Source organism: Enhydra lutris, unplaced genomic scaffold (genome assembly GCF_002288905.1).
Source record: "Enhydra lutris kenyoni isolate GAN:26980312 unplaced genomic scaffold, ASM228890v2 scaffoldscaffold12, whole genome shotgun sequence".
NCBI classification, from domain to species: domain Eukaryota; kingdom Metazoa; phylum Chordata; class Mammalia; order Carnivora; family Mustelidae; genus Enhydra; species Enhydra lutris.
The window spans coordinates 69,539,893-69,565,782 of NW_019154096.1; the positions used below are offsets into that span (position 1 = coordinate 69,539,893).

The following is a 25,890-nucleotide window of genomic DNA, read 5'->3' on the forward strand; positions in this document are numbered from 1 at the left end:
TGAGGCAGTCCATTTTGAAACCTCCTAATTCCGGTGTTGTTGTCCAGACCTGGGCACAGAGGTACCCTGGATGACCAGGAGAGACTTAAAGTCCCTTTGACTTAAGATCTTATGTTTCCAAGGCTCAACTGACATTTATTCCAAAATGAGCATCTATAATAGTTGAGCGTTTAGAGTCCCTGGCTGTGTTGAGTATGGGCTAGTTGTTTCCTTTCTCCGGGACTTCCTCCTCCCCTCCCATGAAATATGGGCCCTGATCAGGTGGTCTGGATGGTTCTGGTGAGTCCATGCTTCTTACGGGCTGAGTCTCTGTGCAGCACGGCGCCCCACTGTGGGCTGTGCGTTCCTGCAGCTCCTGGGTGAGTATGGCCTGTTTGCCCACTGTTCTGTAACATTAGACAAATGCAATCATACGCCAGGAAACAGGATCCAGAGTCCAAGTTATTTTGGGATATGCAGGAGCCTGTGGGAAAATGCTGGAACATATCTGAGTCACTCCGGCAAATACCTTTCTTTCCGTGTTCCGGCATGTTTTGTGCTTCCAGGCGGCACAAAAGGGTGCCAGCGGGCGCACACGCCCCTGTTGGACCTGCCCTTCCTGAGCAGCACTCCCTGGATCCCCCCTGGTGTGCCGCCTCCCCTGAGCTCTGAAAAGTGAGTGCAGAGGACTGAGCGGCTGGTTTAAGCCCTTGGAGGCCTTAAGGGGTGGTGGGGGCGGGGGGGGGGGGCATTGTGGTGATGCACCCAGAAGGGATTAAAAATAAAAAGCAGTAGTAAGCCCCAAGTAAGTGTAAGGATGATCTCAATGTGCCAGGTGACACTCTGTTGCTTTTTAAAAACTGGAAATGAAATTCCTCCCAGAGTGTGTGTGTGTGTGTGTGTGCGCGCGCGCGCACATGCACACTTCGGTGTGTTCCTGCTCTCCTGGGACTCGGGTCGCCTGTTGTCCAGTGCCACCCACCAGGAACGAGTGGAGATCAGAAAGAGCCACCTCAGTCCCCGGCAGGGCGCTGAGCAGGGGGAGCCGGGACCAGGAGCAGAGCACAGAGTGGGGAAAGCCTAGGGTCCTCCCCAGACGGGAGCCTAGGCCAAGGGGGCCAGAACTGCAGGTGTACCTGGAGGCCAGCCTGAAGGAGGCATAAGGAGATGCAGAGGGGATTGGAAAAAGCATCTCAGGTAAGAAAGAAGGGGCCTTTGTCAGGAGCACTACTGTTCCTGACCCTGCCTGCTCCAGCCAGAGCTCTGCCCTGATGTCCTTGCTTCCCCATGTGTGGGCTGGGCTTTCTCCACATCCCCATCCCTGAGCAAAAGGTCTTCTCTGGTCACAACAGGAGTCTTAACCATCCGTCTCTTCCTGGTTTTCTTCTGCTTCCTTTCTCTTTCTCTCAGAACAGGGCTCCTTCTCCTGGTTTAGCTTACAAAAAGCACAAACCAGAAGGAAACCTTTCTTCCTTGTTCCTCAGTTTACCCCCTTTATTATGAAATATCGTGAAAGACCCAGAGTCACCATTGGGTCTCCCAAACACTGCTCTACCAGCTGTATCCCCCACCAGCACCCAACACCCAGCACCCTCTGGTCGCTGTGCTGCAATCACTGGTGCCACACCTCCCCGTGCTTCTCCCCATCAGAACTGCCAGACTCACCTTCCTCCCCTGCCCACTCACCCTCTTCCCCTGCCCACTCCTAAATAGCAAGTTCTCCCAGGCTCACTTCCCTGACCTCCCGCCCTTATTGCTGGGTGATAGTTAGCTGTGTGTTAACTTGGTGAGGGGACAGTACCCAGATACTTAATCAAACACTAGCCTAAGAGTTGCTGTGGAGGTATTTTGTAGATGTGGTTAATGTCTACAGTCAGTTGACTTGACATAAAGGAGTTGACCATCGATAATGGGGGTGGGCTTCGCACGATCAGTTCAAGGCCTTTAGCAGAACAACTGTTTTCTTGGAAATGAAAAGAATTCTGCCTCAGAACTGTACAATCAGCTCCCACCTGAGTTTCCAACCTGCCTGCCTGACCTACAGATTTCAAACTTGACTGTCCCCATCGTGTGAATAATTCTTTAAAATAATTCTCTTTATCATACACACACAACACACACACACACACACACACACACACACACACAGAATGTTTCTCTAGACAACCATGACTCACATACACTGTTTATGCTCTCTGCCCTCACTGGGTCACTGGCTGCCAGTTTCCACACCATGGTCACTTCTGGGTCTATGTCACTGACCCCCTCTTTCTCCTGAACACCAAACCTCTACGCACAGTTGCCTATGGGGCTCCCTCAGCAGCACCTCAGTTCTGTCGCAACGCAGGTCTTCCTCGGGGTGCAAGCTCGGATACAGAGGTCACCACAGGGGCAGGAGTGACAGAACCAGCTGTCCCAGGGGTGGGGGAGGACCTGGGGACAGACACAGGCCATTGCTTAGCACCACCCCCCAGGAGTTGGCTTGGAGGGACAGGGCTCCAGTGTTGTCAGAGTTTTCCAGTGTTCAAGAAATCCAGAAATTGGTTCATGTGGGATCTCTCCATTTTAAAATATTTTTAAATGTTTTTAAAATGCAGCCGGCCCAACAACCCCCATCTGTAGGCCAGATTTGGCCTTTGGGCTGTTAATTAGCAAATTGCAAGTCCCACTGTGCTGTATATACTTAATTCCGTCCCCAGTCCCTTCTGTGCCTCCGTTTGCTATGAGCTGAGTGAGGACTGTGGCCTGGGTTCCCTTGACCCCACTCGTGGTGAAGCAACTCAACAGGAGAGAAGGGGCAGACCGAGGGAACTGGGCTGCCCGCTTCCATCCTCGACATCTCGCTGAACTCCTTTCTCTCTCCTCTGCCCATCCAAGGTTTCATCCTGTCACTCACAGACCGCCAACAGCACCTTGCTGGGTCTAGTTCAGTGCTGGCCTGCCTTCAAGGTGCCCAGCCCCTGGCCCCTCCGTTCTAGAGAATTCTGCAGATGTCTCCAGGCCTGCTGTGTGAACAAAACTCAAACTCTCCTCCGTCACTCCAGCTCTCTTACGGGCCTGCCTGGGTCATGGGCATGCTGAGGGCGGTGGTTGTGAGTCAGCACTGGTGTCAGACTGAGTTCCAATCCCAGCCTCTTCACTCAGTAACTCTGTGGCCTTCAGCAGCCTCTTCACCTTTTTTTTTTTTTTTTAAAGATTTTATTTATTTATTCGAGAGAGAGACAGTGAGAGAGAGCATGAGCGAGGAGAAGGTCAGAGGGAGAAGCAGACTCCCCATGGAGCTGGGAGCCCGATGTGGGACTCGATCCCGGGACTCCGAGATCATGACCTGAGCCGGAGGCAGTCGTCCAACCGAGCCACCCAGGCGTCCCCCTCTTCACCTTTTTGAACCTCAGTTGCTCCCTTAGTTAAATGGTGATAGTGAGTGTGTCAGACTCTACTTGGGTAACATTTCATCTGGAGGACAACAGCTTACCCAAGATGGTCACTGACAGGAGGACTGTTTCCACCGTTCTTCCCTCCATACCACCAATGCCAAGGGGAAAGGGACCAGGGAACAGATCCATCGTGTTGGTCCTTCTGCTCTGCAACCTCAAGATGGTATGTGGGTCCAAGGGCGGGGCAATGGCACCCCATGCCAGTTTCTTCCCTCCCTTTCCATCTCTGTTACCTCCCTGTTCGAGTCTGGATGACATCTCTACATGCACTCCAGGCAGGGAGTTTATGGTTGTAAGAAATAGGGAACAGAGACCCTCCCCCAACTCTTCTGCCCCAGGCTAAAAAATGACCTCAAGCAACAGAGTTTACTGCCAAGACCTCTGAGCCCTAAAGTAGGGCAGGCCTCAAGGGGAGCAGGGGCTGAAGGAAAACACAGAGCTAAGGGCCCAGGATCTGCCACTGAACTCACTGCCAGCAATCCCAGAAGTGCTCTGCTCTCCTCTGCCCACCAATGATGAGGACATTGGAATCAGGACGTGATGCCGTGAGGGGAGCCCTCACGTTGGCAACCACTGGCCATTTCCAAGATGGGCCTTCTGGGAGAATGACCTCAGCAAAGGGAGACCGGGAAGCATCACGTCTCCTGGGAGCTGGAATTTACTGCGGGCAAACACGAAGGAGTGGAGACATAGGGACAAGAGGGGCATACTGGCTGTCAATACTCCTGGCATTTGTTGCCTAACGTGGCAGTCACCCCTTGGCACCCCTCAACGGTGTATATGTGGTCAGGACTGAGGGGGACATTCCAATTCCAAAACTGAGACATATAAAGGAAGCCCCTTTATACAGCTCTCAAGAAAATGCAAGCAGATTCAACCCTAGGCGGTGGGGGGTTGAGCCGGACAGAGCCGGCGTGAGGGCCAGCTCCTGACCCAGAGCCTCGAGGGTGTACAGGCTCAGCTGCCCCTGCCCCGCAGGCCTGCCTTCCTGCCACTGCTCCCCGGATGCAGGAAGGGTGGGCCAGATTCGACAAGCTGCAAAAAGGACCAGCTGAGCATCGTCATGTGGCAGCTGGCCGTGGGCAAGCTCCAGGAACGCAGCCTTCATGAGCGACAGACTCTCGAAACTGCTTAGCGTCGACCGGCCAGTGCAGTGCGGGAGTGAAAAGGGGAGTTACCGAGGTCCGGGGCTGTTGGAGCTGATTGCTTGGGACGTGGTGTGCCTCTGTTAGCTTCTAGCCGTGTGAGGTGGAGCGTTCTAGAAAGAGTCTCCAGAGGCGGTGGCAACTGCACTGGCAGCAGGGTCATCATCCAGCTTTAGAAGGCCTTCCTCTCCCCTACTTCCCCTTCGGCCCCTCTCCAGACACAGCTTCTATATACACCCGACCCGGCCTCCACCGGCTCTCCGTGGCCACGTGGTCTCTATATCTGAGCCGTTTAGCTTCCCGTCCCACTGTTCACAGATTCATCCTCTACATTTCTTCTTCTTTTGTGATTTTAATTTCAGCCTCATTGAAATATAATTCCCATACCACACAATTAACCCATTTAGAGTATACAACTTGACGTGTTTTAGTATCTTCACAGAGGGGTGCAGCCATCACCACGATCAACTTTAGAGCGTTTTCATCATCCCCAAAAGAAAACCCCATAGTCATGAGCATTTACTACCCGGCTCCCCCTAGCCCTCCCCACATCCCCCGTCCCTGGCTGCTAACGCACTCTTGTCTCTATAGACCTGCCCGTCCCAGTCATCAATGGGATCGTATAGTAATGGTGACCAGCTCCTTTCACTTAGCATCACATTTTCCAGGTTCATCCCTGTTGAGGCAGGTGGCCGTGCTTTCCTACTTTTTATTGCCAAAAAGCATCCAGTGCATAGCTAGACCACATTTTTCTTATCCACTCATCAGCTGATGGACATTTGGGTCATTTCCACTTTATGGCAATGATCAGTAATGCTGCTGTGAACACCTGTGTACAGGTATTAGCGTGGACATGTTGTTTGTCTCACTCGGGCATATACGTGGGCGTGAAATGCCTGGGTCACACGGTGACTCGGTGTTTAACTTTTTGAGGAACTGCCAGACTGTTTTCCAGAGTGGCCGCACCATTTTACGTGCCCACCCGCGCTGTGGGAAAGTTCGAATTTCTCCACATCTCAGTCTCTCCACATCTTTTTTTTTTTTTTTTAAGATTTTATTTATTTGACAGAGAGAGAGATCACAAGTAGGCAGAGAGGCAGGCAGAGAGAGAGGGGGAAGCAGGCTCCCCACTGAGCAGAGAGCCCGATGCGGGGCTCAATCCCAGGACCCTGAGATCATGACCTGAGCCGAAGGCAGAGGCTTAACCCACTGAGCCACCCAGGCGCCCCCATTCTCTCCACATCTTATTGAAAAGGCTTAAATGTGTGGATCTGACTGAAAGCTCAACGCTTCCCACCAGGGGGGCAGTTTGCCGACCAGCTCCCGGGTTGTCTGCCCAGGGCCAGCTAGGGCGTGATGAAGCAGAGGGATGTGCTTCAGCCCACACCTGCTGGAGGGCCGTCCCCTCAGCAGAGCCCTGATCTCCTGGAGACAGAGCGCCTGAGGACCCCACCAGCTCCATCGCAGGGCCACGCGCTGAAGAACGCAGCCGGCGGAAAAGGAAACAAGTCCAGCTTTCCTTGGGTGTTGAAATGAGGTGACTTAGTCACCCCTGGTAACCAGCTCCGTCTGCTTCAGCCAGCCCTCCTCGGCTCTAGGAATCAGGTCTAATTTTTCCAAATAGTTGCTTGAGCACCTGCAGGAGTTTCTGGGAGCGGGAAGTCCAGGGTCCTCCTTGCAAGGCCTCTCCCTCCCTCAAACCTCCCACCATGAACCTCGGGGTGCACTCAGGTCGGCCGAGTCAGGCCTGAGGCAGGTGTCATTTGTTCACCCTCCGGGGAGTGCTTCTGAGGCACGCTCGGGTTTGCTGCGGAAAGGCAGCCCTTCCTTGCTCCTTTGGCAGAACCTGGCCTGGATCCCTAAGGCCTCCGCCGAGGACCGCATTCCGGGCTCCGAGTCCAAAGACCTCCTGAAATGCACGGATACCCCCAGCACGTGGATCCAGATATCCTGCCTCAGCCGTACCCTGGGCAGGACCCGGCATGGGATCCTCACTAAGTCTCAGCCTTGTGGCAACCACTTGGTAGCAGGGAAAGCCCCCGAGCCTCCGGCTTGAGGCCCAGGAGCAGAGGACAGGGACCTTTCTAATTCACTGAACTGCAAACTCACGTACCTGTTACTATAAACCGATAAACGGTTTGGTTAGCAGGAGGAATATGGCTGCCCAGGGGCGCCTGGGTGGCTCAGTGGGTTAAGCCTCTGCCTTTGGCTCAGGTCATGGTCTCAGGGTCCTGGAATTGAGCCCCGCATTGGGTTACCCTGCTCGGAGGGGAACCTGCTTCCCCCTCTCTCTCTGCCTGCCTCTCTGCCTACTTGTGATCTCTGTCTGTCAAATAAGTAAATAAAATCTAAAAAAAAAAAAAAAAAGAATATGGCTGCCCAGAGGGTTACAGATGATGTGCAGATATATTCTCCTAACAGAGGAGTCTGTGACTCCGTGGCATTGGTCAGTGGCAAAACCAGGAGGGGCCCCAAGAAGCCCTCCAGAGGGCTGCACATGGACCCTCCACATCTCCTCCACGTGTGGTGCTGAGGAGGTGCTGGTCACCATAACAGGACTTCTCCAAATACCTTCACCTCAACAAGAGTCTTCGTCAACTTTAACAGAACGCAGACAAATGCTGTCAACCATTCTTTTATTTTATTTATTTATTTTTTTTACCCATGGGTCTCCGGGCTTCTCACGAACCCTCACTAAGCTGCCTCCCACCTCCCACCCTCACACCCCCAAACCCCTGCTCTCTCCACTTCTGATCTCTCTCACAGAGTTTCCCTCAGGAGCTTTCGTATCCCTTTCTGTCAGTGGCCCTGCATCTCCCCCAACAGCGTTTCCCGTCTTTGGATCTCAGAGAGAAAGAGCTGCGATCTGGAGATTTTGCCTGCAGAAGGCTCCTTGACTATTAGACACTTTTCCATTCTTCCTCCCTGGCAACGAGATTTGCTTGTCAAGAGGTATTAAAGGCGGGGGCAGGCTTCTCCACTCTTTCAAAAAGCTTTATACCACTTTCCACTCAGGGCAACGAGGGCTTATTTGCCCTACATTTTCATAATTAAAAGAATCCAGACAAGGATTCTTACCTGAATAATGAAAGTTTTAAGGTGACTCAGAGTAAAAAAAAAAGTTCTAAGGTGACTCTGACATAGAAGCAGCTGGCATTGGCTTAGAAATTTCTCCCAACAGGTGTCCACTTATATTAACATTTTTTGGAGGTAATTTTGACAAATTATTGGGTCATAAAGTCCTTTCAAACAAAAAAGATTATCCCAAATACATTTTTAAATCCTTCAGACTTAAAAGTATTAAAAATAGAGTGAAACCCTCCATTTTGATTTTTTGTTCACTACATTGAACCCTAATGATCAAGATATCAGCAAATACATAGTTCAAAAATAAAATGACATTTTGTAATTATTTCATAAAGAGTTTTAAGGATACATTTTCTTAGAATGGCACAGAAGAGAGAGGGGGAAAGAGAGGAGGGGTAGGTTGGAAGGGAAGAAATGGGCCCCAAGAATAACTTACTATTAATTAGTGCAAAATGTGTGGCTGAAATGGTTGATTTTGGATAAATGTGATTTTTTGTGTGTGATACATTAGAATATGAAACTCAAAATCTTTCTTTAGAGCTAAGTCTTTACCAAAGCTGTTTAAAGGGGTGAAATCACCCCGAGGGTAGGGGTGGGAGATTAATTTGGAGTACAGGTTAAGGCTGTTGTAGCCTGTGGCCTCGGAAGACTGTGGTTATTAAATTGATCCCTGGGGTCCTCAGATCATGGCTCTTCATCCGAGCACCCCCAGTAACTCACTCTGTGTTCAGCAAGCCACTTCCCCTTGGACTCATGACATTCTGCTTCAGTTCTGTGATTCTTACACAGAATTCAACCACACAAATTATTAATATCTGAGGCGAGGTAGCCACTCTTGACCAGTAGGGGGCGACTGATGACCGTGCCTTCCATTTTTACCCCAACCCGAAGGAATCCTTTACCGCTTTCTCTGGAAGTCATCCCTATGATTGGGAGCTCCATTTTGGAATGAATTACCTCTTTCATTGTTTTTATTGTTATTATTATTTCTTATAATACAAAGGATGAGCCAATAGAGACTAAGGTCTTATTTGGAAACCAAGTAAGGGAAGCAAGACAGGGACATGGTGTTGGTCTGAAGATTAGAACCCAGGTGTGCACTCGTCCACTCTTCCATGCCATGGGTGAATGAAACACCCCCCTTTTCTAAAACTGGGGAGATTTGTGAATCAGAAATAATCGAATTTGCAATTGGATTAACATTCCATTCTAATGATGGAAACTGATGACACCCATCTGAGATCTGGCCTAGTCGCATTTTGGTTGGTTTTGTAGCAACATACACCAGAGTGTGGGGGAAAAGGCAAATGTTCACAAGCACGTTAGTGCCAGGTTTATTGTCTCATAAGGAGCGAGGTCAAAATAATGTTGACAGGAAAAAAACTGCATTTCCTTGTATGAGACTGGACTACTTTACCCTTGTATGAGAATGGAAACATCAACAATGAGCCATGTTTGTTTCTTAGATAACTTGTGAGAAAAACACCGCCATGCCCTCTCCCCGCACCACCTTGTCTCCCATAGCTCTAGCTGGTGGCAGTAATTATGGGAAATCAGAGCACCCATCACCATTCCCCTTCTTGGAACCAGAGCTGCCTCCTTCAATGCACAATGAACAAAGTATGGACAGAGAAGAGACAGAACATGATGGTCAAGTCTAAAGCCTGCATTTGAAAGATGCAAGACAAGAGAGAGCTTCTTCTTTCTTGGAGAAAGGTGGTGCCAGGGAGGTAGACGGGCAGGTCACCCTCCTATCAAGGATAGCTAGAAAAGCTGGACTAAACATATGAGATGTGTATGTGTTAAGTGAGCCAGCAAGGGGGGGTGAGGATTTGAGGGCTAAGATCCTGGAGAGAAGGGTTAGCAGGCAGATCAGCTTGGAGGCATTTGCCCATTCTCAAGAGGCAGAGAAGCTTCCAATGTTTTATGCTAAAGAGACAAAAATTAGAGTTCACCACCACCAAGGAGGAGGAACCTAAGTAAACTCCCTCAGGCTTTCAGCTGGGACTTCCCAAGAGAAAGCGGTGACAATAGAAAAACCCTCACAAAGACTGAAGCCCAGTTTCCAGTCCAGTCAATTTTTGGTTGGACTAAGCCGAGACCCTTAACCTCATTGCGGCTGTCATCTTGTGCTAGCTCATTCTCCGTTGTGGGGAAGGTCCCATCCCATGCGTTGTAGAAAGTTCAGTAGCCTCCCTGGCCTCCATCCACTAGATAACACTAGCACCAACACCACCCCCCCCCCCCACCCTCCCCCCACCCCCCCACCCCTCCCCCCCCCTCACCCCCGCCCCCCAACGAGTTCAGACAGCCCAAAGTGTCTTCAGACATTGCCAAATGCCCCCTGGTGGGCAAAATTGCTTCTGTTTTAAAACCAGAGTTAAGGGTATCTGCCCAGACCCTAATTGCCTGCCAGAATCGAAAATAAATCTCACCATCACCTAGAGCCTCAAGTTACATACATAGTTCTTCATACATGACATCCAGCACCTAATAAATCATTCTAAAGAGATGATAAAGTTGACCGAAACAAAAAGACAAATCCACAATCATAGTGGGAGATTCTAGGACACATTTCTCAAGAATCGATGGGATACGCAGAAAAAAAAAATCCACCAGATTGGACAACAGCCTTACTCCCCAGCTGTGAAGAGGGGACGGTTTCTGGAGAGGGCATCAGGTCTAGTTGCATGAAAGAGGGGGTTCGGAAGAAAGAGGCTATGATACTGTGATATATAATAAGAAATACATATTTGGTCTCTGACTCTGTTCCTGGCACAGTTAGTTCTTAAACACTTGGAATTTTCTAGGTGGTGAGAGCTATAAAGGTGTCTTGTTATGTGAACAAGGTGACTTTTGGAAAGCCCCTCAGTCACCTAAGGATGGGGACTGGTCACTAGAGGCACCAACCATGTAATCAGGGAAGTGGAACTTTCAGACCTATTCCCAGACCTCCAGGGAGAGGAGAGGGGCTGGAGACTGCACTCAGGTCACCAATGGCCAGTGATTTAATCAACCATGCCTGTGTAAGGAAGCCTCCATAACAAATCCAAAAGGTAGGGGCCTGGGGAGCTTCCTAGTTAGTGAACATGTGGGGGTCTGGCGAGAGTGTTCAGCCTGGAGAGCGCACAGAAGAGTGCCCTTTCTCCATACATTGTATCTCTTCCATCTGGCTGTTTCTGAGTTATATCCTTTTATAAGCCACTAATCTAGGAAGTAAAATGTTAAGTCTCTGAGCTCTGTGAGCCACTCTAGCATATTAATTGAACCCAAGGAGGGGTCATGGGAACCTCCACTCTATAGCCTCTTGGCCAGAAGCACAGCTGATAGTCTGCATTTGTGATTGGTATCTGAAATGGGGGGCTGGTGAGGGCAGTCTCCTAGGACTGAGCCCTTGACCTGTGGAATCCTATGCCCTCTTAGGTCAGTGGCATCCCAACTGAGCTGAACTGTGGGACACCCGGCTGCTGAAGGAGAAAGGCTTGGAGGTATGGAAAAAACTCACACATCAGAGCTGAGCAAGGAGTGTCATGTGGGTCCCCTCTTTCCAGAAGCCTAGTGTTATAAGACCGCTCTTCTATGGGTGTCACAAAGTTCCTGCACACACGCAGATGTTTCTTTTAGTCCTTCCTCTGAAGATAACGCTTGGCTGCTCTGAGATCCTCCGTCGTAGCTCAGCCATGTCTGGGTCAACAGAGGCTAGTAAGGCAGGCAGAAAGCATTTTCAGATCAACTGGGAGGTGTCCCCAATCAAGTGGCAACTGAATTCTCTCCCATCCTGGCCATTCAGGTACCACCGGGTATCACCAGACTTGGAGCGTCTTACTGTCTGAGGGCAGTCACTGAATTAGAGGACCGAATCTGATTTCTTCCTCCCCTCCCCTCTTCTCCTCTCCCCTCCCCTCTCCTCTCCTCTCAATATTTTGGCAAGAAGTACTCCTGCACACAGCAGAGGGGCCTGTACTAGTGATACTCGCTACATGGCAGACATTACTCTAAGTGCTGCTAAGAACAGAGAGTGTAAGCCTGGGATAAGATGGATAAGGTGTCTCCTTTGCCTTCAGGGAGCTCGCAGCCTAGCAGGGGCAAGGGGCTGACCGGCAACAGAACAAATGCGGCAGGAGTTTGGCTCGGGGTGCCGGGACAATGCCTGGCAGAACACAATTTGCTGATAAGAGGCAGGTGGAATCGAGACTCCTATGAGTGCTGCGTGGAGAGAGAGGACAGTCGATTAAGGGAATCCAGTTAAGACTTGGAGCATCTTTTAGGGGAGCAGAAGTAAGATGAACAAAAGAGCCTGCTGGGGGAAATGTATGAAGTGCATTCAGGGAAAATTTTTATTCAACAATGATTGAGAGCCTGCTCTGTCCCAGACAGCGGGCTAAGAGCCAGATGTCCATTAGCAAACGAGACTCAGTCCATCCCCCCATGTTCCTTTGGGCTGATCTAGTAGGAAGGTTGGAAAACGGCTGATCTAGTACAGAAGGTCCCTTCAGAGGGAGGGACCCTGATGGGGAGAAGTTCCCCAGCAAGCTGTCTGAAGTAGCTGGAGCACAGAGGGCAAAGCACTAGAGGCAGACACGTCAGCTTAGGTGGGGCCCATAGTGTGCCATAAAGTTCAAGCTGAGCTCTCTTGCCCGCTTTGACTAGTGACAGGGAGCTACTGAATTCTGTTGAGCAGGGAAATGGCAAGTTACACATAGATACATTAGGCAACATCATATCTTGTCTTCAATTTTTGTCTCCCTTGGGGCCAAATGGGAGGTCACGATGGAGGGAACATTGGCATGCACTCGGTGGATAGGATGGATCTTGGGAGCTGAGCTCAAGCCTGTGGGACATGGAGGCCCCCTGTTAGTGTTTGTCCTTGTTTTACTCCCACTGCCCGTGAAGGTCAGAGGCTTGGCCTGACGAATGGACAAGGCTCCACAGCTAACACTGTGTGGGTGGGCCAATTTCTTACATCTTAGGACATTTCTTTCCATATAGATCCCTTGGTCAGTAGGGCTTCATTTTCATTTTTTTGGGGGGAAAATCTATTTTAGGCATAATCTCTATAGAGATTAATTTTCTTTCTTCCTTCTCTTCCTTTCTTCCTTTCTTTCTTTTGACATGGACATGACGGCAGATCTCAGAATAAACCAGGTCACCAATGTGGGCATCCGATATTGTTTCCTGCTCACACTTTCCCCTTCTTCCACTAACAGAAGAATCTCAGTTTTACTCTGAGAAAACTCTGACCTTCCATTCTCAACCCACGTGACCCAGCTGACGTGAACTCCCTCCCCTACCATTTCTCAGGCTTGGCTAATCAGAGCCCCAGCATCAGCTCCATGGCTTTTGCTGAAGCTTTGAGAATCAGTCTTTTTCTGGAGAATCTGGAGTTTCCAGGGGTCACCGTGCAGAGAAAACAGGCCCCCCAATGAAGTCGATCAGAGGAAAACAAAGCTGAGAGGTGGGGTGAGACCCAGTTCTAATGACATAATTTGAATCCCTGGATCCAACCATGCCTGATGGCTATCTACTCCTGGACTTTTCAGTGTGTAAACCAATGCATTTTATTTTTTGTGTTGTGTGTTACTTCAAATGCGCTGGAACTAAGACATTTCTGACTTGCATTTGTTTCTCTTTCTGACCCACAAGTGTTAATCCTTGGGCTTGTCTGGCAGGCCACTTGAGTTGGTGACATAATTTCTTTCCTTCCCCATCTATAACTGCCTCCTGCTATGGAGACCCTACCAGCAAGATGCTGTTGGCAACAGGGTGTATGTGAAGGGGTAAGCCATGGTTCAGCAACATGGAAAGGAGGCTTGGTTTCTAGAGACTCTGGCCCACATTTAACCATAAATATGAATGGATTTCTATAGTGACATCAACATTAGTGGAAATACAAACAGCCCCTTCCAATGAGAAACTAATCCGGATGTACAGATTCATCATTTCTGCCTCTTTTTTTTTTAAGATTTTATTTATTTATTTATTTGACAGACGGAGATCACAAGTAGGTAGAGAGGCAGGCAGAGAGCGAGAGATAGGGGGAAGCAGGCTCCCCACTGAGCAGAGATCCTGATGCGGGGCTCAATCCCAGGACCCTGGGATCATGACCTGAGCCGAAGGCAGAGGCTTTAACCACTGAGCCACCCAGGTGCCCCCATTTTTGCCTCTTGTTTTCAAATATATATGTATTTTATATGTGTATTCAAGGGTTGTATGTGTGTGCAAGTATATTATAGATCTATGTGAGTAAAATATGTATATGTATCAATTATTCATACACGTATATGTGTATTCATATATATACTGATTTTAGAAGTAATGTACTTTCGTTGCAAAAAAATTTAGATTACAAAAAATATATATAAAGAAAAAACTTTTCCATGCTGTTAACACTCAGGGATAATCGCTATTCGCCTATATTTCCTTCTATTATTTTTTAATGCATATATACTCTACAAAATTACTAGGCCATCTCTTTACTTCTGAGTATTGTTAAGTGAAAAAGGATGCGGAGGAGAAGGTTCATGACAGCATTTAGTTTGCATTTATGCGTCTATCTTATGTTTGTCCTCTCAGGTCTGGGAAAAACAAATGTCAGATTATAAATAGACGTTTTCTCTGGAAATGAAATGCAGAAAACTTTTACATTGTAAGTTCTACATTTCAGTACTCTCTCAACTTCGGGGGAATAAATAAGGAGGAGTGGCATTTTCTTTAGCATCAATCCCTCCCTCCTTGTTTTATATCACATACCTAGATGAACATTGCTGTTTATCCCCCAACTCATCTGTTAAAACCAGTGTTTATAAAGTTTAAGTAAGCTGGATCACAGAGCACAGATATTGAAAGATATAGCTAGAAACAACCAGAATATAGCACTCTGCCTTTGAAACTCTGTATTAGAGCCAGGTGCTACTGACATCGATGGTAAGCAATCATATACAGCACCCAAACGCCTGCAGGCTGTGACTTAGCGAGTCTGTTGGGCATTTGACATGATATATTATACACTGAACCCGAGCAGCTACAAGCCTGATAGAAAGGCACCGTGGACTAAGAGAGAGCAACAGGGTCATTGCGATTCCCCTCCTACCGAGGAGGCATGAGCACAAGGGCAGTGGGCAGGAGACCCACCCCGTCCTGGGGTGCGTAGGGCCCCATGCATTGGTGCCAAGGATGCTGAGCTCAAGGGCTCTGTTTGAGGGTGAGTACCTCTCCTGAGAGCCCGCTTTCCCATTTTCCCAGCTCTCTTATGTATTCAGCAACTCTTTCTCTTGATTTCCCTGGCACCATTAGAATATCCTCAGGCTACTCTCATCACGCTATCCAATTCTTGCCCCACGCCACTCCTCCCTTGCAAAACCATATTTCTTGAAAGAGTCATCTACACTCACCACCTCTGCTTTCTTACTTCCTGTTTCGCCCAAGTGTTTTGGGAGTAGAAACCCATCTGGCTGGCTCGGGGGAGCTGCCCCCGCCATTGGAAGCCACATGCAAGTCTAGAAGCACATGGTGTCATAGCTGACACCCAGCTGGTCTCATAGCAACTTGGAACGGGGACTGCAAGTCCATCAGGATCAGATACTCCTTGTCTCCCCTTTCCTCCCTTCCGTTCCTCTCTCTTTGTTTCTCTCTGAACATCTCTTCCTTTCTGCCCCTCTCTCTACTTAACCATCTAGCACCATCCCATAATGGCCACTGCAGTGCCAGTCAGCCTCAGGATTTCGGCTTCCACTATCAACAGATGAATGCCCGAGGAGATCGGACTTAATTAGCCTGATAATTTCCTCAGTTGAGACAAGTCATAGGTCACTAGCCTCATATTACAGGATACAGCTATTTTGGGACCACTGGATCATGGACAGAGCAACCTGCCTTAGAAGGGACTGTGGGGAGAAGAACAGGCCATGAGAAGCATCTTTGTTTCCTCCCATGCTCCTCTTTAACCCAAGGCGATTGGTGCATGTGCTTGGCCGCCCGAAATCTGCTCTCACTGAGGTCATGAACAAGGTCTTTGTTGTTGAAACCAATGGAGAGTTTCAGTTCCTTCTGTATGTGGACATTTAGCAGCTTTGAAACTATTGACCTTTTTCCTGCTCCCGTTTCTATGGCCTCCATAAAATGGACAGTCCTTCATTCTTCTCCTGCTTTGCTGTCTGCTTCCTTCCAGCCTGTCTTACGAGCTCCCACCTCTCCTCTCAGCGCTGACCTTCCTCTCAGCCCTGATTTTCCTTCCTTCTCCAGACTCCTCTCTTCCTTTCTAGTCCCTCTCCAGGCAGTCTCGTTCTCCCATGTGCTCGTAATCACCTGCTTGGCACGAATAGGTTCTAACTTCATCTGCCTGACCTCCTCACAGATCTCTTCACCACCTGGACAGCTGCCCTGGATGTCCCACAGGAATGAAGTCCTTGTGTGTACACTTGAACTCACCACCTCCTCCCTCAGACTTTCTCCTCTCCTGCTGTTTTCCACTTCTGCAGATACTGCCACCTCCTCCCCCAAGCCGGAAATTGGACACCATAGTCAATGTCTATCTCTCCATCACTCTCCACACCAACCAAATACCCAACACAAAAGAATTGACAATTTCTTAATATACCAAACATTCAGTGGTCTACTTTCTATGTACTTTTCTTTCTCCCTCCTGCCTCCACAATCATTCCTGGGGTCGTTCGAACAGCCTCCTAACTTGTCTCTGTACCTTCAGTTTTTCAAACCCAAACCCAGTTACTCCCACAAATAGCCAGAGTGTTCTTTTCCTTCCTCCTTTTTATTACCCATTTATTTATTTTTATGTAAGCTTTATGCCCAGTGTGGGGCTTGAATTCATGACCCAAGGTCGAGTCACATGCTCTACTTACTGAGCCGGCCAGGTGCCCCTCCTTCCTCCTTTTTAAAAGAAATATAGTTTTAATACTTTTGTGTATGCACAAAGATGCAAACCATTACCAAGCAGTGAAGGCAGTCTTCCTTATCCTGTTGCTTAAGTTAATGAGAATGCCTCTAGTATTTCATGGATAAATATGATGGCTGTTTTAATAGCAATATATACTTTGTTACTTTTTAACTTCTTGTTATGCCCAATTTTGAACATACGCTAAAAGGGACAAATTATAATGTTCTTGTGTTCCTTCCCCTCCAGCCCCAACAACCATCAACCCAGGTTAGGCTTGCCCCATCCCTATTCCAACCTACTCCCCCATCACATAATATTGTGAAGAGAAGCCCATATATCCCTTCATTTCATTCATAAATATTTCAGTAAGGATTTCTAAAAGAGATTTTAAAATACCATTACCACACATAAAAAGAATTAATAATTATTTACATCATTAAATATCTAGTGTTCTATTTTCAACTGTCTCATAAATGTCACACATTTTTTTAAAAATTAGGAGCTAAGTAACGTCCATACATTGTGATTAGTTGCTGTGTCTTTTGTTTCTTTAAGATTTTGTTTATTTATTTGAGAGAGCGAGAGCATGGGTGGGGGCAGTGGGAGAGGGATAAGTAGGCTCCATGGAGCAGGGATCCCAACACGGGGTTTGATCCCAGAACCCCAAGATCATGACTTGAGCTGAAGGCAGACACTTAACTGACTGAACCACACAGGTGCCCCAACTGCTGTGCCTTTACAAGTCTTTTCGTCTGTTGGTTCTCCATCTTTTTTCCTAGCAGTGTATTTACTGAAAGAAAAACAGAAACTTGTGGTCTGTGGTGTAGGGTTTGCTGATCTGGGTTTTCACTGATTTCATCCCCACAGTGTCATTTCATTAGATCTTGTCTTCTGTATTTTCTGTATATTGGTAACTGGATTTAGAGAATATTCTAGTTAGGTTGGGCTCCATAACAAAATACTGTGGATTAACCAATAAAATTTATTTCTCACACCTCTAAAGGCTGGGAATTCCCAGAACCAGGAGCCAGCATGGCTGGGTTCTATGAAGATGCTCCTTTCAGCTTGCAAACAACTGTCTTCTTGCTGTGTTTTTGTGTGGTGGAGAGGGAATTCTAATCTCCTTTCCTCTTCTTAGACAAACATTAATCCCATCATGGGGAGGGGGGGCACGCTCATGACCTAATCCAAACCTAATTGTGTCCCCAAGATTTTAGCTCCAAATAGCATCACATGGTTGGGGGGAGGGTAAGGTTTCAACATGTGAATTCTGGGGGGACACAAACATTCACTTCATTACAGAGCATATCTTTTTTTATTAGTAGCATCATTGAGTCAGACTCTTAGTACACTGGGTCTAAAGGTTAATTGATTTTCCCTAGTAATTTAAACTCCTAAGTCAAGTAAATGTTTCTAAATCTGACTTTGTCCTCCCCTGTGTAAAATCCTTCAGTGATTCCCTCATTTTTCTTAGGCTAACGGTCAAAGCAGTGATCATGTGACTAGTCTGGGCCACCATGTTACCCAAGCCGGCCAATCCGAGCCCTTTACTGGCTTTTTCTGCGGGAGCAGCTGGGAATCTTTTTTGCGATGGGCTCACCCTAAGGGAGACTCAGAGAAATTCCTCTGGAAGTTCTGTCCTTTCTATGAGAGGACTTCTGCTAGCCCAGTGGTGCTTAACTCCAGCTGTACGTTAAGCAAGATTCTCCCCCCAAAAATGTACGCAAGCCCATGAAAAAAGCCAGACACAGAAGGCTGCATGTTCTATGATTCCGTTTATATGAATGTCTCCCACAGACAAATCTCTAGAGAAAGAAAGTACATTGCTGGTTGCTGGGGGTAGGGGGAAGGAGGAATGGGGAGTGACTGCTGAAGGGTCTGCGGCTTCCTTACGGAATGATGAAAATATTCTGGAACTATGTATCAGTGATAGTCACAGAACTTTAGAAAGGTACATTTTGTGGTATGTGAAGTGTATCTCCGTGGAAAAAAACGTACCCAGGCCCAAACTCCCCCAGACCAGTTACCTAAAAAATTCTGTGGGCGGGGTCCAGGAGTTTACAACTGTAAAGCTCTCCAGGTAATTCTAATGAGCAGTCAGCCCAGAGAACCCGCAGGGAGGGTAACACACCTGCTCCCTTTCTTTCCCACTCGCTCTTCCCAGGACAAGTAGAGAGACTGGCGGGGGGTGGGGAGTGCTTCGCCTGCTTGGTCGAATTGGGTCTCTGTCTCTCTCCCAGTCTCACCCCTCTCTTTGATCAGTTCAGGAGAGAAGATCTCCAGAAGCCCCGTTATGGCCATCGACCTTGGTCTCTGCTATGAACTGAATGGCATCTCCCCCAAATTCATACATTAAAGCCTTAATCCTCAGTGTGACTGTCTTCGGGCATATGGGGAGATAATTAAGGTAAATGAAATCATAAGGGTGGGGCCCTTATGGGGTTTTCCATAAGAAGAGTAAGAGACACCGGGTATGAGCTCACACACAGAAAAGGCCGTGTGAGGGCACAGAAGACAGCCAGGAGAGACGCCTCGGGAAAACCCAAACCTGCTGACGCCTTGACTGTGGCCTTCCAGCCTCCAAAACTGGAGAAAATAAATTTCTTTTGTCTAAGCCCCCTGTCTCTCTTATTTTGTTATGGCACTAATAGAGTCTCCAATTCAGCGGTTTCTGTCCAAAGCAAGAGATAGGCAATCGCACCTGTAAATGATGATAAGCTTGTCTCATCTTTTCTAATTGTTATGCCTCCTGTTCTTTTTTTTTTTTTTAATCGTGTTTGCATTATCTAGAAACTCCAGAAAAATGCCGACTATCAGGAATAACAGGCGTCCTTGTCCTGTCTTAAGTTAATGAGAATGCCTCTAGTATTTCATGGATAAATATGATGTCTGTTTCTTATTTTTTATTTCTGTCTCAGTCCATCCAGGCTGCTAGATAACAAAGTACCTCAGACTGGGTAGGTTATAATTCACAGAATTTTATTTCTCACAGTTCTGGAGGGTGGGTGTCCTAAATCAGGGCCTGGTTGGATGAGGACCCTCTTCTGGATTATAGACTTCTTGCTGTGTCCTCACAGGGTGGAAGGGGCTAGAGATCTCTCTGGAGCCCTCTTTTATAAGGCACGAATCCCATTCGTGAGGGCTCCACCTCCCGCCCTCATCCACTCTCAAAACCCCACCTGCTAATACCATCACATGAGGGGGGTCAGCATTGCAACACATGAATTTGAGGAGGACACAGATATTGAAACCATAGCAGACACATTTCTTTAACTTAGTAAGTCTTGACACGCTGTCTTGTTCCTGCCCACCTGTTAAGACCGTTCTGTTGCTTCCTCTGCCCACTCACTATGCTTTCAACAAAATTCACTACAGACTGTTTTCTGGACTTGCCACACTCACTGATGACTCCATACCTGTGTATATCCTCTTCTTCGCCCAGGAACCTCCTCCCCAGCCTTCAATGCCCGGCAACTTAGAGAGAACCGGATAAAACTATAGTTCCTCTTGAGACCCAGGATGTAAGGGAGAAAATTCCTGCTTCTCTCCACCTTTGGGAGAATATTGGAGGAAACAATCTCACCACTGTTCTCCTCTGCTTTGATCGCTTCCTCCGGGGGAGACGGCCAGTTTGACAGCACTGCTCACCTCAGCGGGGAGGTGCGGGTGTGGGGGATGGTAACTCGTCTTAAAGGCAGGGCCCCAGGCTCCTCCCTTCTTTCATTTCCTGAATTTGAATGTGATACTCTTATATGGTTAGCTCTCCGTGACATGGCCACCCTCCTGAGGAAGAGGAGAGTGGGGATCTGTCATTCTTTCATTCCAAACACCTCCATGGTGGCAGGGAGGGTAGGTCCAGGGACCCTTGCCCTGTGGGCCCTGTCGGTTCAGTTCAGTGGCAAGAGAGGAGGACTACATCTCCCTTAGGCCTAGGGTTAAGCCATGGTCAAATCCAGTTTTGACTGGAGCTTTGCGTGAAGGTTGGTTTTTGGTTTCCTCTCTGGCTAGAGATTCTTGGACATATATCCCACTGGTGTGCATCCTGGGGAGGGGCAGGGTGAATGACCCTCTTACAGACTTACTTGGGGATCTCATGAAAAATTTGCCAGATAAAAAGTGAACTGATTTATGTACCCCAGCCTTTCCCTCCTCTAGTAATGGCTGCTGTTGATTGAGTACCTTTAATGAGCCAGACAATATGATCTCATCGCTTCCACCCAACATTCTACCAAATATGTATCATTATTTCCGTTATAAAAGAAGAAATCCTGTATACTGGTACCATACTATCTTAAAGCAAACCTTAAAAAAGTAACAGACCCTGCTCCTCACAAAATCTGGCCTGAGTTTCTAGTTAGTCTTCATTCTGGCTAGCTCCTTAATGTGCCTCTGTATTGGTCCTATGCCTTCCTGATCTTTCCGAAACATGCAGTCTCCTACCTTAGTCCCCACAGTCATTCGATCACAAATATTTGTTGAGCACCTACTGTGTGCCGGGTACTGAACTAGGTGCTGGGGACATGGTGAGTGATCAAGGTGGACACAGTCTCTGACCTTAACGAGTTTTCCTTTACCAGGTCAACACACTTGAATAAGAACAGTGAGTGCTACAAAGGAGAACTTCAGACTGATGGGTGTGAGACAGAGGGAGGTAAACTAATTTGGGGAACCAGGCCGGATTTCCTGACAAAGTGATTAATTTAAGTGAAGGTCTCTGTGTGCTCGCTCAGGCTGCCTTTTGGGCTGGAATGCTTTTCCCACTGATTTTCTCTGGCCCCCGGTCCATTATTCAACATCCAGATGCAGCAAAATTTCCAGAAGTCTGTCCTTGATTTTTTTGTTAAAATATAAAATAAGAGACTAGGAAGTCAACAAACAAAACCCAAAAACCTTTAGAAATATTTCATCGCAGGGGTAGAAACTGTTCATTGCCTATCAATATCTTTTCCCCTCCTCTTCCTTGGTAATAGCAACCTAAGTTTTAGCTGAGCTGTTGCCCACCCAGAGTAACTTCTGCAGCTAGGCTTGGCTATGGAATGCAAGTGGGTGCTACCACAAGATATGTCCTTAAAAGGAGGGAGTGAGCTCCTTTTGCCCTCCTTCCCATCCTAATGCTCAGTGACTATGAAGACTGGAGATCCACGCTGGACCATGCTGACGAGGGCTACCTCCTGGGGATGATGGAAAGGAAGCTGGAAGTAGTGTGGGTCCCAGATGCTCAGAGAAACACTGGATTAGTTTCCTGGGGCTGCCATAACAAATCACCACTATCCATGTGGCTAAAAACAGCAGAAATTTATTCTTTCACAGTTCTGGGGTCTATGTTTTCTCTGAAGACTCTAGAGAAGGATCTTTCCTGCCTCTTCCAGCTTTTAGAGCCCCAGCTGTCCTTGGCTGGTGGCAGCATTGCGTCACTCTCTGCCCCCTTGTCACATGGCCTTTTGCTCTGCGTTTCCTGTGTCCTCTCCTCTTAATACCTTTTTAAAAGATTTATTTATTTATTTTAGAGAGAGAGGGGGCGGGGAAGGGGCAGAGGGAGAGAATCTTCAGGCAGACTCTCCGCTGAGTGTGGAGCCCCACGTGAGCTGGATCTCAGGACCCTGAGACTGTGACCTGAGCCAAAACCGAGAGGCGGACACTTAACTGACTGAGCCACCCAGGTGCCCCTCCTCTCCTCTTATTATAAAGACACCAGTCATTGAATATGGCGCTTACCCTAAATCAAGGATGATTTCCTCTTTAGATCCTTAACTGATTACATCCACAAAGACCCTATTTCCAAACAAGGTCATATTCTGAGGTTCCATATGGACATGAATTTTGGGAAGACACTATTCAACTCACTATACCCACTATACAAGTCCTAAAACGCCTTTTCAAGGGGAGAGAAAAAAAACCTGTTTTCTCTTCTTTATGCCATTATTATTTTGGATCGTTGAACCCATACCCTAACCACGAGAGTCATTCTGCAGGGCTTACCTTCTGCAGGCTGCTGGAGACTTCTCTTGGGTGACTGCTTGTCCCAGTCACAACAGGGGCGAGAGGAGGATGGGATTCTCCCCCAGTGACCGTATTATTAGACCACGAACAAACACTTGACCCAAGCTAAGCCAGTAGCATCCTTTCTTCAGGGGACTCAGGACAGTATCTGAACTTGTCTCTTGACTGGAGGAGGTCTAAGTGTCTGAATTGTGGGCTGGTTAGCTTCTGTTTATCACGCAGAGAGAGAAATAGAGAAAACTGGTCTCTAAATGAAAAAAATACAAAAACAACAGAAGTTCAAAGAGAGGAAGAGATATGAGTCTGGCAGGAAGTCTAAATGGTTTTCAGTCCTTCTTGGTTCCAGGGCTGTAGGAGGGTGCCTGGCTGCATCTGTGCCCCCCAGGTTAGAGACAAACCGAGCAACAGGTCCTGAGAACGTAGCATGGTCCAGACCACACTACATCAGCTGCTATATTGGTCAAAGCACTCTACCCTAGTTTCCACAGCATTTCGGTGCCCCTTTTTTTTTTTTTTTTAAGACTTTATATATTTATTTGACAGACAGAGATCACAAGCAGGCAGAGAGGCGGGCAGAGAGAGAGGAGGAAGCAGGCTCCCCGCTGAGCAGAGAGCTCGATTCGGGGCTCTATCTCAGGACCCTGGGATCATGACCTGAGCCGAAGGCAGAGGCTTTAACCCACTGAGACACACAGGCACCCCAGCATTTCAGTGCTTTAACCCAAATTCATTTCTTGCCTCCCTTTGAAGTCTTAAGCAGTCTGGCAGCTCCTTCTCTTATGCCTACGTCATCCGGAAGAGGTGGCCTGCAAGCTTACTGGAGTAGAGGAAGAAAGAGAGAGAGGAGATGTAGCCACCTTTTTTTTTTTATTGTTTATTTTATAATTATGTAATATATCTGCAGCGTTTCAAAATCCAATCTACAAAATATATTTAGATAAATTTAATTTGTTGCCCTGTTCCCGCTACCCTGTTCCCTCCTTTCCACTAAAGTTAACAATGAAAAAGTTATGTTTATTTTCCTTTTAAAAACGGAAGCAAATATATGCGTGTAATTTCCTCTCCCTCTTGATTCGGTGCCATACAACTTATCTCCAGCTTGCTTTTCTATTTGTCTGGTTTTCTTTTTTTTTATTGTGGTGAGAGATACATAACATGAAACTCACCCTCGTAGCCATTATTGGGTGTACTGTCCAGTGTCATTGAGTACAATCACATTATCATGCAACCATCACCACCATCATCTCTAGAACTTTCTTCATTTACCCAAACTGAAATTCCATACCCCTTACCCAATAACTCCTCATCTCCCCCTCCTCCCCGAGCCTTGGCAACCAAGTGTTGACCATTTTATGTACTTCATATAAGTGGAATCAGACAATATTTGTCCCTTTGTGACCGGCTTATTTCACTTCATGTGAGCATAATGTCTTAGAGTAGTTAGAGTCACTCATAACTGCCTCAGTCCAAAAGTGATGCGTGTCACAATCCATTGGTTAGGTCCAGTCTCATGGCCCCAAATGGACTGCAAGGGAGGTTGGGGAATGTGGAGGAACACATGGAATATTTGGTGAGTACCAGGTTCCATTTAACACACTCATGTCACATGAGAAACTCTCTTTTTTGCTGAAGCTAGCTTGAATTGGTTGCTGTCCTTACACCCAAGGGATTCAAATCATATCCATTACATATATGCATCTCAACATCTGATAAGTGGAAGAAGTTCATAACTGCAGATTCTTTATTACTAATTGGTAACATTTTGGGACTGCTTTTCAATATTAGAGTTATGGAATCTTGGTGTTAAAAGAACCCTGAGTCCAGCTAAGGCAATCTTCTAACCTAGCTTTCTGTAGACTATGTATCTCCTTCAACCATCATGTATTAGACAAGTGCACTGAGCACTTATGATGATGCATCAGGAACTGTGAGGACCATCGGGGACACAACACAGGCTAACATTTGGTCCCATTCTAGTTCATGGAAAACAGTGCTGTTGATTCTAGTTACTTGTTTGACCTATGACCTAAATGTTTATTATTAGGTTGTGCTCACAAGGGAAATTTATGAGTATACCATGAGTATATTTGAGTCATATAATTTCACTTCCTCTTACTTTCTCAACACTTTTGCTGTTGGTATTACTGTATCAAGATTTCCCCCCATTTTTTTCTCCTTTGTAATTCTCTTTTTTGTAAAGAATAATAAGGATGTCACATTTTACAAATTTTTGTGACTACTTTTGCCATCTATCTAGGAATGACTCAAACATTTTAAGCACAGAATAACTTTCCAAAATTGGTCCTTTAGGACCCAGAGCCTATGATTTGACATTATTGCACAGCACAAACAATCAGTACAGATGACAGGGATATGCAGATTTTTTTTATGAATGTGGAATTAGGTACGGAGAAAGAACCAGTGCTGCATTGTAATCAAGGCACCTAAGTTGTAGGGCTTGGTCCTTCCACAAATTAACTGTAGCACTTTGGAGAAAAGTCTCTCTCTCTCTCTCTTTTTTAAGATTTATTTATTTATTTATTTGACAGAGAGAGAGAGAGAGAGAGAGCCGGGGGAGTGGCAGACAGAGGGAGAGGGAGAAGCAGGCTCCCTGCTGAGCAGAGAGCCAGCTGTGGTGCTTAATCCCAGGACCCTGGGATCATGACCTGAGCCGAAGGCAGACACCCAGCTGACTGAGACACCCAGACGCCCCACTTTGGGGAAATGTCTTAAACTCCCTAGATCTTAGCCCTTCATCTGTAAAACAATGCCATCAAACTACCTGAAAATTCCTTTTTTCCCTTAAGTTCTCTGTTTTTATGATTCTGCAGAGAACCAGAAGGAAGAGAGAGTCAAACATCTGGCATGATTTAGAAACTGTTTGAAGAGAGAAAAAAGAAAGTGAGGATACAGGAAAACTCCACAGAGAAAGAAGGCAATATAAAATAGTTCGGAAGAGCAGAAAGTGAAGAAGTAAAGTAACACAAGTTAAAAAGGAGAAGTGGAAGATAAAAAAAAATTGGGTTTTAAGCTGCTTTAAGCTGTCATCAGCTTGTGAAAACCACACATAGTAGTTATTGAGAGAATAGATGCTTTTAAGGAGAAGGTGGACAAAGAATGTTATGGGGTAGAATGAAACAATGTGGGGTCACCCATGAATGAATCATTCAATTTTGTTGGTTCTCCTCCAGACTAAGAAAGAATGATTACATTTCATGATTTTCTCCAGCCTCACAACAAAGCATGGCACAGTCGAGGAGAATAATGCTTAGGTCACAGTCACGTGACTCACATGACAATGGGCCCCTATTGTAGGGTGTTGCGTGAGTGGCTTACTCTGGTTCTCTTC

The 25,890-nt window shown here is 47.1% G+C and overlaps 1 long non-coding RNA gene across 2 annotated transcripts in view; it reads right to left on the reverse strand.

Moving 5' to 3' along the window:
- LOC111144789 overlaps positions 1 to 22,911 on the reverse strand; it is a 28,158-nt gene extending 5,247 nt beyond the window's left edge. Inside the window, exon 1 of one of the 2 annotated variants that reach the window (XR_002640429.1) lies at positions 22,521 to 22,911. This is a non-coding gene — a long non-coding RNA (uncharacterized LOC111144789). The remainder of the gene's footprint in view (positions 1 to 22,520) is intronic. The other variant, XR_002640430.1, reaches the window with a different exon arrangement.
- Between the last annotated feature and the right edge of the window lie 2,979 nt (positions 22,912 to 25,890).